The sequence below is a fragment of the Papaver somniferum genome, chromosome 8, assembly GCF_003573695.1.
Source record: "Papaver somniferum cultivar HN1 chromosome 8, ASM357369v1, whole genome shotgun sequence".
Lineage (NCBI taxonomy): Eukaryota > Viridiplantae > Streptophyta > Magnoliopsida > Ranunculales > Papaveraceae > Papaver > Papaver somniferum.
The window spans coordinates 22,868,097-22,884,637 of record NC_039365.1 but is presented as its reverse complement, the minus strand read 5'-3'; positions in this window follow the sequence as shown (position 1 = coordinate 22,884,637).

Here is a 16,541-nt window from a genome sequence, read left to right as displayed (position 1 = left end):
GCAACAATTAACGGCTACCCTTCCATCTGACATGCAGATCTCAGCCGTCTAAGTTCGCCACATAACGCATGGAAACTTCCGGCCCAGTTCCAAACATCACGGTTTTGCAAAAACCCTAATTTCGGCCGCGCCTAAAATATTCCAAAGCCGGGCCGGTCCTACCACATGCCGCTGGCGGCCAAACGAAGGGTTGCAACAATCAACGGCTACCCTTCCATCTGAGATACAGATCTCAGCCGTCCAAGTTCGCCACCTAACGCATGGCAACTTCCGTCCCAAGGCCAAACATCATGGTTTTTGCCAAAACCCTAATTTTGGCCGCGCCTAAAATATGCTAAAGGTATGCCGGGCCTACCACATGTTGCTGGCTGCCAAAAGAAGGGTTGCAACAATCAACGGCTACCCTTCCATCTGATATGCAGGTCTCAGCTTTCCAAGTTCGCCACCTAAAGCATGGAAACTTCCGTCCCAAGGCCAAACATCACGGTTTTACAAAAACCCTTATTTTGCCCGCGCCTAAAATATGCCAAAGCCATGCCGGCCCTACCACATGCCGATGGATGCCAAACGAAGGGTTGCAACAATCAACCACTACCCTTCCATCCGAGATGCGGATCTCAGTCATCCCAGTTCTCCACCTAACGCATGGAAACTTCCGGCCCAAGGCCAAACATCACGGTTTTTCCAAAACCCTAATTTTGGCCGCGCCTAAAGCCAAAGCCATGCCGGCCCTACCACATGCCGCTGGCTGCCAAACGAAGGGTTGCAAATATCAACTACTACCCTTCCATCTGAGATGCATATCTCAGCCGTCTAAGTTCTCCACCTAACGCATGGAAACTTCCGGCCCAATGCCAAACATCACGGTTTTGCGAAAATCCTAATTTTGGCCGCGCCTAAAATATTCCAAAGCCATGCCGGCCCTTCCACATGCCGCTGGCGGCCAAACGAAGGGTTGAAACAATCAACGGCTACCCTTCCATCTGAGATTTAGATCTCGGTCATCCAAGTTCGCCACCTAACGCATGGAAACTTCCGTCCCAAGGATAAACATCATGGTTTTTTCCAAAACCCTAATTTTGGCCGCGCCCAAAATTATACCAAAGCCATGCCGGCCCTACCACATGCTGCTGGCTTCCAAAAGAAGGGTTGCAACAATCAACATCTACCCTTCTATCTGATATGCAGGTCTCAGCCGTCCAAGTTCGCCACCTAACGCATGAAAACTTCCGACCCAAGGCCAAACATCACGGTTTTGCAAAAACCCTTATTTTGGCCGCGCCTAAAATATGCCAAAGCCATGCCGGCCCTACCACATGCCGATGGCGGCCAAACGAAGGGTTGCAACAATCAACGACTACCCTTCCATCTGAGATGCGGATCTCAGTCATCCCAGTTCGCCACCTAACGCATGGCAACTTCCGTCCCAAGGCAAAAAAAACACGGTTTTGCCAAAACCCTAATTTTGGCCGCGCCTATAGCCAAAGCCATGCCGGCCCTACCACATGCCGCTGGCTGCCAAATGAAGGGTTGCAACAATCAACTACTACCCTTCCATCTGAGATGCAGATCTCAGCCGTCTAAGTTCGCCACCTAACGTATAGAAACTTCCGGCCCAAGGCAAAACATCACGGTTTTTCCAAAACCCTAAAATATGCCAAAGCCATGTCGGTCGTACCACATGCCGCTGGCTGCCAAACGAAGGGTTGCAACAATCAACGGCTACCCTCTAATCTGAGATGCATATCTCAGCCGTCTAAGTTCGCCACCTAACGCATGGAAACTTTCGGCCCAATGCCAAACATCACGGTTTTGCAAAAACCCTAATTTTGGCCGCTCCTAAAATATTCCAAAGCCATGCCGGCCCTTCCACATGCCGCTGGCGGACAAACGAAGGGTTGCAACAATCAACGGCTACCCTTCCATCTGAGATACAGATCTCAGCCGTCCAAGCTCACCACCTAACGCATGGCAAATTCCGTCCCAAGGACAAACATCATGGTTTTTTCCAAAACCCTAATTTTGGCCGCGCCTAAAATATTCCAAAGCCATGCCGGCCCTACCACATGCTGCTGGCTTCCAAACGAGGGGTTGAAAAAATCAACAACTACCCTTCTATCTGATATGCAGGTCTCAGCCGTCCAAGTTCGCCACCTAACGCATGACAACTTCCGACCCAAGGACAAACATCACGGTATTTACAAAACCATAATTTTGGCCGCGCCGAAAATATACCAAAGTATGCCGGCCCTACCACATGCCGCTGGCTTCCAAACGAAGGGTTGCAACAATCAACGGCTACCCTTCCATCTGAGATGCAGATCTCAGCCGTCTAAGTTCGCCACCTAACGCATGGAAACTTGCGGCCCAATGCCAAACATCCCGGTTTTGCAAAAACCCTAATTTTGGCCGCGCCTAAAATATTCCAAAGCCATGACGGCCCTTCAACATGCCGCTGGCGTCCAAACGAAGGGTTGCAACAATCAACGGCTACCCTTCCATCTGAGATGCAGATCTCAGCCGTCTAAGTTCGCCACCTAACGCATGGAAACTTCCGGCCCAGTTCCAAACATCACGGTTTTGCAAAAACCCTAATTTTGGCCGCGCCTAAAATATTCCAAAGCCGGGACGGTCCTATCACATGCCGCTGGCGGCCAAACGAAGGGTTGCAACAATCAACGGCTACCCTTGCATCTGAGATACAGATCTCAGCCGTCCAAGTTCGTCACCTAATGCATGGCAACTTCCGTCCCAAGGCCAAACATCATGGTTTTTGCCAAAACCCTAATTTTGGCCGCGCCTAAAATATGCTAAAGCTATGTCGGCCCTACCACATGCTGCTGGCTGCCAAAAGAAGGGTTGCAACAATCAAAGGCTACCCTTCCATCTGATATGCAGGTCTCAGCTGTCCAAGTTCGCCACCTAACGCATGGAAACTTCCGGCTCAAGGCCAAACATCACGGTTTTGCCAAAACCCTTATTTTGCCCGCGCCTAAAATATGCCAAAGCCATGCCGGCCCTACCACATGCCGATGGATGCCAAACGAAGGGTTGCAACAATCAACCACTACCCTTCCATCCGAGATGCGGATCTCAGTCATCCCAGTTCGCCACCTAACGCATGGAAGCTTCCGGCCCAAGGCCAAACATCACGGTTTTGCCAAAACCCTAATTTTGGCCGCGCCTAAAGCCAAAGCCATGCCGGCCCTACCACATGCCGCTGGCTTCCAAACGAAGGGTTGCAACAATCAACTACTACCCTTCCATCTGAGATGCAGATCTCAGCCGTCTAAGTTCTCCATCTAAAGCATGGAAACTTCCGGCCCAATGCCAAACATCACGGTTTTGCGAAAACCCTAATTTTGGCCGCGCCTAAAATATTCCAAAGCCATGCCGGCCCTTCCACATGCCGATGGCGGCCAAACGAAGGGTTGCAACAATCAACGGCTACCCTTCCATCTGAGATACAGATCTCTGCCGTCCAAGTTCGCCACCTAACGCATGGAAACTTCCGTCCCAAGGAAAAACATCATGGTTTTTGCCAAAACCCTAATTTTGGCCGCGCCTAAAATATGCCAAAGCCATGCCGGCCCTACCACATGCTGGTGGCTTCCAAAAGAAGGGTTGCAACAATCAACAGCTACCCTTCTATCTGATATGCAGGTCTCAGCCGTCCAAGTTCGCCACCTTACGCATGAAAACTTCCGACCCAAGGACAAACATCACGGTTTTTACAAAACCATAATTTTGGCCGCGCCGAAAATATGCCAAAGCCATGCTGGCCCTACCACATGCCGCTGGCTGCCAAACGAAGGGTCGCAACAATCAACGGCTACCCTTCTATCTGAGATGCAGATCTCAGCCGTCTAAGTTCGCCACCTAACGCATGGAAACTTCCGTCCCAAGTCCAAACATCATGGTTTTTTCCAAAACCCTAATTTTGGCCGCGCCTAAAATATGCTAAAGCTATGCCGGCCCTACCACATGTTGCTGGCTGCCAAAAGAAGGGTTGCAACAATCAACGGCTACCGTTCCATCTGATATGCAGGTCTCAGCCGTCCAAGTTCGCCACCTAACGCATGGAAACTTCCGGCTCAAGGCCAAACATCACGGTTTTGCCAAAACCCTTATTTTGGTCGCGCCTAAAATATGTCAAAGCCATGCCGGCCCTACCACATGCCGATGGCGGCCAAACGAAGGGTTGCAACAATCAACGACTACCCTTCCATCTGAGATGCGGATCTCAGTCATCCCAGTTCGCCACCTAACGCATGGCAACTTCCGGCCCAAGGCAAAACAACACGGTTTTGCCAAAACCCTAATTTTGGCCGCGCCTAAAGCCAAAGCCATGCCGGCCCTACCACATGCCGCTGGCTGCCAAACGAAGGGTTGCAACAATCAACTACTACCCTTCCATCTGAGATGCAGATCTCAGCCTTCTAAGTTCGCCACCTAACGTATAGAAACTTCCGGCCCAAGGCAAAACATCACGGTTTTTCCAAAACCCTAAAATATGCCAAAGCCATGTCGGTCGTACCACATGCCGCTGGCTGCCAAACGAAGGGTTGCAACAATCAACGGCTACCCTCTAATCTGAGATGCATATCTCAGCCGTCTAAGTTCGCCACCTAACGCATGGAAACTTCCGGCCCAATGCCAAACATCACGGTTTTGCAAAAACCCTAATTTTGGCTGCGCCTAAAATATTCCAAAGCCATGCCGGCCCTTCCACATGCCGCTGGCGGCCAAACGAAGGGTTGCAACAATCAACGACTACCCTTCCATCTGAGATACAGATCTCAACCGTCCAAGTTCGCCACCTAACGCATGGCAAATTCCGTCCCAAGGACAAACATCATGGTTTTTGCCAAAACCCTAATTTTGGCCGCGCCTAAAATATTCCAAAGCCGTGCCGTCCCTACCACATGCTGCTGGCTTCCAAACGAAGGGTTGGAAAAATCAACAACTACCCTTCTATCTGATATGCAGGTCTCAGCCGTCCAAGTTCGCCACCTAACGCATGACAACTTCCGACCCAAGGACAAACATCACGGTATTTACAAAACCATAATTTTGGCCGCGCCGAAAATATGCCAAAGCCATGCCGGCCTTACCACATGCCGCTGGCTGCCAAACGAAGGGTTGCAACAATCAACGGCTACCCTTCCATCTGAGATGCAGATCTCAGCCTTCTAAGTTCGCCACCTAACGCATGGAAACTTGCGGCCCAATGCCAAACATCCCGGTTTTGCAAAAACCCTAATTTTGGCCACGCCTAAAATATTCCAATGCCCTCCGGAGACAACACTCCGCCATTAGGGACACCTAGGGGTTTAAAGGCTTATTGCATACGCTAAATGCAATCGACGATTCCTGCGACAGTGAGTTAGGATTTTATTTTCTAGATTTGATTTGCTCGAGGACTAGCAAATAATAAGTTTGGGGGTATTTGATAGACACATTTTTGTGTCTGATATAATCTCAATTGTATATATTGTTAGTGCTCGATTTTGTATTTGTTATGGTTTTTTGTGTATTTGTAGGTGTTTTTGGAGAAATAAGCTTTTGCGGGAAAATTGGCTCGAAAAAGTGGTATTTGCGCTCGTGGGAGAAAATAACTAAAGGCACCCCTTATTTGGATAAGGGGCGCTTAATTAATAAGGGGAATCCACTTGTTACACCCGACAGTTGGTTAAGGGGCACTCATCCTCTTTGTTTGAAATCTAAATTTTGGCGGGAAATGAAGTGCAGACACTGACAGGTTTGGACTTGAATTTGGGAGCTGTTGTAGAGAGATTCAATCGCCGAGTTGGATTTATTTAGGCCTGTTAATGCTAAACAGGTCTTGTATAAGCCATTACTTCGACTAAATTTGGATAGATATCGGTTGGAAGGAAAACAAGGAAGTAAAGTTACTCGGGTTGTTCGAGTTATTTTTAGGAATATTTTGTTGGAGAATTTCGAGAGATTTAGATGGAGTTTTTGTCACAGTTCGATGGGGAATATCCTGTTCGGTTAAAACAGCATAGGTACTTGTCTCGGATTCGAAAAAAGAAAGGAAGAAACGTCACTTGGAAGAAAACAGAGGTGCAGAATGTCACGGGTTATTCGGCGTATCTTAGGAAGTTATCTGGTGGATTTGGAGAACATCTTCCCTTGGAGATTTAATTCTATCATTAAAAGAGTCGATACCAACTCAGTTGACGTAGAAAAAAAGAATAAAAAGGGAAGAAATACCGTAACCTGCGGGAGAAGAAAGGAAGTTTTCTCCGAGTTTTATTCGCTTGTGGTGGATATAAAAGGTGGAGGAAGTCATAACATAGGGGGTCGAGTAGTTTGGGGCCTTTACGTAGTATAAGGGAAGATCTGGTGCGAAGAAATCACACTGCAGAGAAAGTTGCAACAGCAGGAAGAAGAAGACGAAGCTGAAGAACATTGGACAGACGAAGGCAGTCGCAGAATCCGTGGCCTTTTCTTTCAAAATTCAGTCACTTTGTAACAATTTCTGTAACAATTATTCAGAGTTTGCAACAGTTCTGTGTTAGGTTACTCTGTAACAGTGGTTCGTAACAATTATATCTGTTACAAACATGCTTTTTTATACCTTCTCTTCTTTTTAATCAACTTTGGAGCAACAAACATGTATTTTGAGCAACTGGTTAATATGAGGAGCTAAACCACATTGCTGAGGCGATAGAGGAAGCTATTTTTCCAACAACAACAAAAAAAAAAAACAGTTGAAAAAAAAAAGAGATTAGACCATCTGACCAACTGGAATAAATTTAATAAAGTCGACCACTGGAACCCTTGTATATGCCAGTTGTGTTGACCTAGAGTTAGGATTATCAAGCACTGGTTCCCTTGTATATGCCAGTGTATTGATATTATTCAGACTAGTATCTCAGTCCATTTGAATAGGTTCATTTTGGCGGAGGCCTTCAGACAGATATGAGAAACACCGTTCACCTAGTAAACATCAAAACCATCTATGTTTTTCTATACCCATCTTCTTGATCTATCCATGTGATTAGTATTGACTCCGGATATTGATGTCCATAGTGCGACTATCTGAGTAGAGCTCTGTCACTTCATATGAATTTTAGTATGCTTGAGTACAAACTCGTGTACAACAATTGGAATTTATCATCATGGTACTTCCTCCTGTAGTCAATAAGTATGCCAACCAACGAGATTCTTTAGTGCCTTCCAAGGTTTTGTATATATACTTAGGGTCTGGAGTAAAAAGGTTTTGTGTGTATACCTCTGGTAAGCCCTCCGGAGACAACACTCCGCCACTAGGGACACCTAGGGATTTAAAGGCTTACTGCATACGCTAAATACAATCGACGATGCCTGCGACAGTGAGTTAGGATTTTATTTTCTAGATTTGATTTGCTCGAGGACTAGCAAATAATAAGTTTGGGGGTATTTGATAGACACATTTTTGTGTCTGATATAATCTCAATTGTATATATTGTTAGTGCTCGATTTTGTATTTATTATGGCTTTTTGTGTCTTTGTAGGTGTTTTTGGAGAAATAAGCTTTTGCGGGAAAATTGGCTCGAAAAGTGGTATTTGCGCTTGTGGGAGAAAAACACTAAAGGCACCCCTTATTTGGATTAGGGGCACTCAATTAATAAGGGGCATCCACTTGTTATTTACAACCAGGACACCCCAAGTGTTAAAGACACCCGACAGTTGGTTAAGGGGCACTCATCCTCTTTGTTTGAAATCTAAATTTTGGCGGGAAATCAAGTGCATACACTGACAGGTTTGGACTTGAATTTGGGAGCTGTTGTAGAGAGAATCAATCGCCGAGTTGGATTTATTTAGGCCTGTTAATGCTAAACAGGTCCAGTATAAGCCATTACTTCGACTAAATTTGGATAGATATCGGTTGGAAGCAAAACAGGGAAGTGAAGTTACTCGGGTTGTTCGAGTTATTTTTAGGAAGATTTTGTTGGAGAATTTCGAGATATTTAGATGGAGTTTTTGTCGCAGTTCGATGGGGAATATCATGTTAGGTTAAAACAGCATAGGTACTTGTCTCGGATTCGAAAAAAGAAAGGAAGAAACGTCACTTGGAAGAAAACAGAGGTGGAGAATATCACGGGTTATTCGGCGTATCTTAGGAAGTTATCTAGTGGATTTGGAGAATATCTTCCCTTGGAGATTTAATTCTATCATTAAAAGAGTCGATACCAACTCAGTTGACGTAGAAAAAAAAGAATAAAAAGGGAAGAAATACCTTGACCTGCGGGAGAAGAAAGGAAGTTTTCTCCGAGTTTCATTCGGCTTGTGGTGGATATAAAAGGTGGAGGAAGTCATAACATAGGGGGTCGAGTAGTTTGGGGCCTTTACGTAGTTTAATGGAAGATCTGGTGCTAAGAAATCACACTGCAGAGAAAGTTGCAGCAGCAGGAAGAAGAAGACGAAGCTGAAGAACATTGGACAGACGAAGGCAGTCGCAGAATCCGTGGCCTTTTCTTTCAAAATTAAGTCACTTTGTAACAATTTCTGTAACAATTATTCAGAGTTTGCAACAGTTCTGTGTTAGGTTACTTTGTAACAGTGGTTCGTAACAATTATATCTGTTACAGACACGTTGTTTTATACCTTCTCTTCTTTTTAATCAACTTTGGAGCAACAAACATGTATTTTGAGCAATTGGTTAATATGAGGAGCTAAACCCCATTGTTGAGGCGATAGAGGAAGTTATTTTTCCAACAACAACAAAAAAAAACAGTTGAAAAAATAAGAGATCAGACCATCTGACCAACTGGAATAAATTTAATAAAGTCGACCACTGGAACCCTTGTATATGCCAGTTGTGTTGACCTAGAGTTAGGATTATCAATCACTGGTTCCCTTGTATATGCCAGTGTGTTGATATTAGTCAGACTAGTATCTCAGTCCATTAGGATAGGTTCATTTTGGCGGAGGCCTTCAGACAGATATGAGAAACACTGTTCACCTAGTAAACATCAAAACCATCTATGTTTTTCTATATCCATCTTCTTGATCTATCCATGTGATTAGTATTGACTCCGGATATTGATGTCCATAGTGCGACTATCTGAGTAGATCTCTGTCACTTCATATGAATTTTAGTATGCTTGAGTACAAACTCGTGTACAACAATTGGAATTTCGAATCAGGGTACTTCCTCCTGTAGTCAATAAGTATGCCAACCAACGAGATTCTTTAGTGCCTTCCAAGGTTTTGTATATATAGTTAGGGTCTGGAGTAAAAAGGTTTTGTGTGTATACCTCTGGTAAGCCCTCCGGAGACAACACTCCGCCACTAGGGACACCTAGGGATTTAAAGGCTTACTGCATACGCTAAATACAATCGACGATGCCTGCGACAGTGAGTTAGGATTTTATTTTCTAGATTTGATTTGCTCGAGGACTAGCAAATAATAAGTTTGGGGGTATTTGATAGACACATTTTTGTGTCTGATATAATCTCAATTGTATATATTGTTAGTGCTCGATTTTGTATTTATTATGGCTTTTTGTGTCTTTGTAGGTGTTTTTGGAGAAATAAGCTTTTGCGGGAAAATTGGCTCGAAAAGTGGTATTTGCGCTTGTGGGAGAAAAACACTAAAGGCACCCCTTATTTGGATTAGGGGCACTCAATTAATAAGGGGCATCCACTTGTTATTTACAACTAGGACACCCCAAGTGTTAAAGACACCCGACAGTTGGTTAAGGGGCACTCATCCTCTTTGTTTGAAATCTAAATTTTGGCGGGAAATCAAGTGCAGACACTGACAGGTTTGGACTTGAATTTGGGAGCTGTTGTAGAGAGATTCAACCGTCGAGTTGGATTTATTTAGGCCTGTTAATGCTAAACAGGTCCAGTATAAGCCATTACTTCGACTAAATTTGGATAGATATCGGTTGGAAGCAAAACAGGGAAGTAAAGTTACTCGGGTTGTTCGAGTTATTTTTAGGAAGATTTTGTTGGAGAATTTCGAGATATTTAGATGGAGTTTTTGTCGCAGTTCGATGGGGAATATCATGTTAGGTTAAAACAGCATAGGTACTTGTCTCGGATTCGAAAAAAGAAAGGAAGAAACGTCACTTGGAAGAAAACAGAGGTGGAGAATATCACGGGTTATTCGGCGTATCTTAGGAAGTTATCTAGTGGATTTGGAGAATATCTTCCCTTGGAGATTTAATTCTATCATTAAAAGAGTCGATACCAACTCAGTTGACGTAGAAAAAAAAGAATAAAAAGGGAAGAAATACCTTGACCTGCGGGAGAAGAAATGAAGTTTTCTCCGAGTTTTATTCAGCTTGTGGTGGATATAAAAGGTGGAGGAAGTCATAACAGAGGGGGTCGAGTAGTTTGGGGCCTTTACGTAGTTTAAGGGAAGATCTGGTGCGAACAAATCACACTGCAGAGAAAGTTGCAGCAGCAGGAAGAAGAAGACGAAGCTGAAGAACATTGGAAGACGAAGGCAGTCGCAGAATCCGTGGCCTTTTCTTTCAAAATTCAGTCACTTTGAAAAAATTATTCAGAGTTTGCAACAGTTCTGTGTTAGGTTACTCTGTAACAGTGGTTCGTAACAATTATATCTGTTACAAACACGCTGTTTTATACCTTCTCTTCTTTTTAATCAACTTTGGAGCAACAAACATGTATTTTGAGCAATTGGTTAATATGAGGAGCTAAACCCCATTGCTGAGGCGATATAGGAAGCTATTTTTCCAACAACAACAAAAAAAAAACAGTTGAAAAAAAAAGAGATCAGACCATCTGACCAACTGGAATAAATTTAATAAAGTCGACCACTGGAACCCTTGTATATGCCAGTTGTGTTGACCTAGAGTTAGGATTATCAATCACTGGTTCCCTTGTATATGCCAGTGTGTTGATATTAGTCAGACTAGTATCTCAGTCCATTAGGATACGTTCATTTTGGCGGAGGCCTTCAGACAGATATGAGAAACACCGTTCACCTAGTAGACATCAAAACCATCTATGTTTTTCTATATTCATCTTCTTGATCTATCCATGTGATTAGTATTGACTCCGGATATTGATGTCCATAGTGCGACTATCTGAGTAGAGCTCTGTCACTTCATATGAATTTTAGTATGCTTGAGTACAAACTCGTGTACAACAATTGGAATTTCGAATCAGGGTACTTCCTCCTGTAGTCAATAAGTATGCCAACCAAGGAGATTCTTTAGTGCCTTCCAAGGTTTTGTATATATAGCTAGGGTCTGGAGTAAAAAGGTTTTGTGTGTATACCTCTGGTAAGCCCTCCGGAGACAACACTCCGCCATTAGGGACACCTAGGGGTTTAAAGGCTTATTGCATACGCTAAATGCAATCGACGATGCCTGCGACAGTGAGTTAGGATTTTATTTTCTAGATTTGATTTGCTCGAGGACTAGCAAATAATAAGTTTGGGGGTATTTGATAGACACATTTTTGTGTCTGATATAATCTCAATTGTATATATTGTTAGTGCTCGATTTTGTATTTATTATGGCTTTTTGTGTCTTTGTAGGTGTTTTTGGAGAAATAAGCTTTTGCGGGAAAATTGGCTCGAAAAGTGGTATTTGCGCTTGTGGGAGAAAAACACTAAAGGCACCCCTTATTTGGATAAGGGGCACTCAATTAATAAGGGGCATCAACTTGTTATTTACAACCAGGACATCCCAAGTGTTAAAGACACCCGACAGTTGGTTAAGGGGCACTCATCCTCTTTGTTTGAAATCTAAATTTTGGCGGGAAATCAAGTGTAGACACTGACAGGTTTGGACTTGAATTTGGGAGCTGTTGTAGAGAGATTCAATCGCCTAGTTGGATTTATTTAGGCCTGTTAATACTAAACAGGTCCAGTATAAGCCATTACTTCGACTAAATTTTGATAGATATCGGTTGGAAGGAAAACAAGGAAGTAAAGTTACTCGGGTTGTTCTAGTTATTTTTAGGAAGATTTTGTTGGAGAATTTCGAGATATTTAGATGGATTTTTTGTCGCAGTTCGATGGGTAATATCCTGTTAGGTTAAAACAGCATAGGTACTTGTCTCGGATTCGAAAAAAGAAAGGAAGAAACGTCACTTGGAAGAAAACAGAGGTGGAGAATATCACGGGTTATTCGGCGTATCTTAGGAAGTTATCTGGTGGATTTGGAGAATATCTTCCCTTGGAGATTTAATTCTATCATTAAAAGAATCGATACCAACTCAGTTGACGTAGAAAAAAAAGAATAAAAAGGGAATAAATACCTTGACCTGCGGGAGAAGAAATGAAGTTTTCTCCGAGTTTTATTCAGCTTGTGGTGGATATAAAAGGTGGAGGAAGTCATAACAGAGGGGGTCGAGTAGTTTGGGGCCTTTACGTAGTTTAAGGGAAGATCTGGTGCGAAGAAATCACACTGCATAGAAAGTTGCAGCAGCAGGAAGAAGAAGACGAAGCTGAAGAACATTGGACAGACGAAGGCAGTCGCAGAATCCGTGGCCTTTTCTTTCAAAATTCAGTCACTTTGTAAAAATTTCTGTAACAATTATTCAGAGTTTGCAACAGTTCTGTGTTAGGTTACTCTGTAACAGTGGTTCGTAACAATTATATCTGTTACAAACACGTTGTTTTATACCTTCTCCTCTTTTTAATCAACTTTGGAGCAACAAACATTTATTTTGAGAAACTGGTTAATATGAGGAGCTAAACCCCATTGTTGAGGCGATAGAGGAAGCTATTTTTCCAACAACAACAAAAAAAAAACAGTTGAAAAAATAAGAGATCAGACCATCTGACCAACTGGAATAAATTTAATAAAGTCGACCACTGGAACCCTTGTATATGCCAGTTGTGTTGACCTAGAGTTAGGATTATCAATCACTGGTTCCCTTGTATATGCCAGTGTGTTGGTATTAGTCAGACTAGTATCTCAGTCCATTAGGATAGGTTCATTTTGGCGGAGGCCTTCAGACAGATATGAGAAACACCGTTCACCTAGTAAACATCAAAACCATCTATGTTTTTCTATATCCATCTTCTTGATCTATCCATGTGATTAGTATTGACTCCGGATATTGATGTCCGTAGTGCGACTATCTATGTAGAGCTCTGTCACTTCATATGAATTTTAGTATGCTTGAGTACAAACTCGTGTACAACAATTGGAATTTCGAATCAGGGTACTTCCTCCTGTAGTCAATAAGTATGCCAACCAAGGAGATTCTTTAGTGCCTTCCAAGGTTCTGTATATATATAGCTAGGGTCTTAAGTAAAAAGTTTTAGTTGGTATACCTCGGGTAAGCCCTCCGGAGACAACACTCCGCCATTAGGGACACCTAGGGGTTTAAAGGCTTATTGCATACGCTAAATGCAATCGACGATGCCTGCGACAGTGAGTTAGGATTTTATTTTCTAGATTTGATTTGCTCGAGGACTAGCAAATAATAAGTTTGGGGGTATTTGATAGACACATTTTTGTGTCTGATATAATCTCAATTGTATATATTGTTAGTGCTCGATTTTGTATTTATTATGGCTTTTTGTGTCTTTGTAGGTGTTTTTGGAGAAATAAGCTTTTGCGGGAAAATTGGCTCGAAAAGTGGTATTTGCGCTCGTGGGAGAAAATCACTAAAGGAACCCCTTCTTTGGATAAGGGGCACTCAATTAATAAGGGGCATCCACTTGTTATTTACAACCAGGACACCCCAAGTGTTAAAGACACCCGACAGTTGGTAAAGGGGCACTCATCCTCTTTTTTTGAAATCTAAATTTTGGCGGGAAATGAAGTGCAGACACTGACAGGTTTGGATTTGAATTTTGGAGCTGTTGTAGAGAGATTCAATCGCGGAGTTGGATTTATTTAGGCCTGTTAATGCTAAACAGGTCCAGACCTGTCAGTGTCTGCACTTGATTTCCCGCCAAAATTTAGATTTCAAACAAAGAGGATGAGTGCCCCTTAACCAACTGTCGGGTGTCTTTAACACTTGGGGTGTCCTTGTTGTAAATAACAAGTGGATGCCCCTTAGTAATTGAGTGCCCCTTATCCAAATAAGGGGTGACTTTAGTGATTTTCTCCCACGAGCGCAAATACCACTTTTTCGAGCCAATTTTCCCGCAAAAGCTTATTTCTCCAAAAACACCTACAAAGACACAAAAAGCCATAATAAATACAAAATCGAGCACTAACAATATATACAATTGAGATTATATCAGACACAAAAATGTGTCTATCAACTTGTTAGCTTTCCCATCTGTTAGCTTTCCACTTTCTGATACAAGTCGTCAAAAAACTACTCTTCGAGAATCAACTATTCTGGTCTCAACACTCTATTCGCTTTCCTCCCTAAGACCAACCCTTCTCCTTCACTATGTGACCGAAGCAAGTCTGGAATGGCCATTTCTTGGTTTAGGCCGGATTTGTACAGATTGATCTCTTGAATAAAAGTACTCCCTTGCAGTATATTGTTTAGGGTTTAGACTCATTTCTCACCCACACACTCGAAATTACCGAAATCAACAGAAACTGTTTTCACCCTCAAACAACAGTATGAATAAAGCAGTATGGATCAACTATGAGAGTTCCCAGAGTATGGTTGGATCAACTGGTACAGTTGACACGATATGGATGAATCAACAAGTATTGTTGACACGGTGGTACGGAGTTTATGAAGTAAACTTGAGTTGCAAGTTTTACTTGTTTTAGATGTTGTTTACGTGAGAATTTTCTAGGAGAGTCTTTGTTAGAGTTTGATTATGTTAGGAAAGTGTTTATTACTTGAGAGACAAGTTTGTAAACATATAAATAGGATGTTAAGCCATGAGTTTGAATTACATCAATTAAGAGAAGTATTTTCGAGTTTAGTTATGTGTTCTTTCATTAAGTCTTTGATATCAGATTTTCTTCATCTGGTATCAGAGCACTGGTATCATATTCCAGGGTTGTGGGTATGAGTTGTTAAGTTGAACAAGATGACGAGTTTAAGTTCAATTAAGGTACCGTTGTTTGAAGGTAAAAACTTTGAACACTAGAGGTTGCAGATGGAGTTTATTTTCATATACCAATAGGTATGGGATATAGTGAAAGATGGTTATGTAGAACCAGCAGAAGGAGTAGTACTTGAAGGAGCTAGCTGCGCAAACTCTATTAACTGAAAACAGAAAGAATAATTCTAAAGCTACATATATTCTTTATCAGGGTATTCATGAATCTCTCATGGATAAAGTTATCTACATTAAGAAGTTAAAAGAGCATTGGATGGATTGATAAGTTACTACAAAGGATCTGACAAGGTCAAGAAAGTTAGATTACAAACCTTGAAGAGAAAGTATGAATTATTACAGATGGAAACTACTGAAACAAACCAGTTGATAGATCAAAGATTCAATATTATAACAGTGGAGATTTTGGACACTTTTCTATTGAGTGTAAGAAACCTAGAAATACAACAGCTGATAACTACAAGGAAAACTTCAAAGCTAATATTGCAGAAAGTCAAGAAGAACAAGATGATGAAGAAAAGAAAGCTGAAAACATGTTGTTGGCTTGTCATACACCTGAATAACAACCTCAACATTAGTGGTATCTAGATACAGGTTGCAGCAATCATATGTGTGGAATAAAAGAGTTGTTTGACAATCTTAATGAATCAGTACGTTTATCTGTGAAATTTGGAAATAATTCTACAATTCCAGTTATGGGAAAAGGAAGGATTGGAATAGTTCTGAAGAATTGTGCTAAAACATATCTTATGGATGCGTTTTATGTACGAGGCTTGCATCAAAATATTTTAAACATGGGCTAGTTATCAGAAAGAGGATATTTTATGAACATATTCAATGGTATTTGTTCAATTCGTGATCTTTTTAGAAGACTTATTGCAAGAGTACAAATGACAAAGAATAGATTGTTTCCGTTATATATTCAGCATCAGAGAGAAAGTTTTTATAGTACTCATGTGCATACTGATTCTTGGTTATGGTACAAGAGAATGGGTCATGTAAACTTCAACAGTTTACAAGTTTTAGCAAAGAAAGAGATGGTATCTGGTTTACCTTTTATTGAGCTTCCTGAATCAAGATGTGAGAATTGCATATTTGGCAAGCAGCACAGAGATCCATTCTCGGTGAATAAGGCAAGAAGAGTAGAAAAACAATTGGAGATTGTTCATAGTGACTTATGTGGTCCTATTGAAGTAACATCACATGGAGGTAACAATTACTTTATAACTTTCATTGATGATTTTATTAGAAAAGCATGGGTATATCTACTTAGACATAGGAGTGATGCTTTTCAATATTTTATAAGTTTTAAATATTTTGCTGAGAAACAAATTGGTAACAGCATTATGATTTTAAGAACTGATAGAGGGAAAGAGTATATTGTTGTTCACAGTTTTATGGAAGAACACGGTATTCAACATCAATTAACTGCAAGATATACACCACAACATAATGGAGTTGCAGAGAGGAAGAATAGAACCATAATGGAGATGGAAAGAACTATAAGAAGAACAAAAGATTTACCAAAGACTTTCTGGGGTTATGCAGTTGACACAAC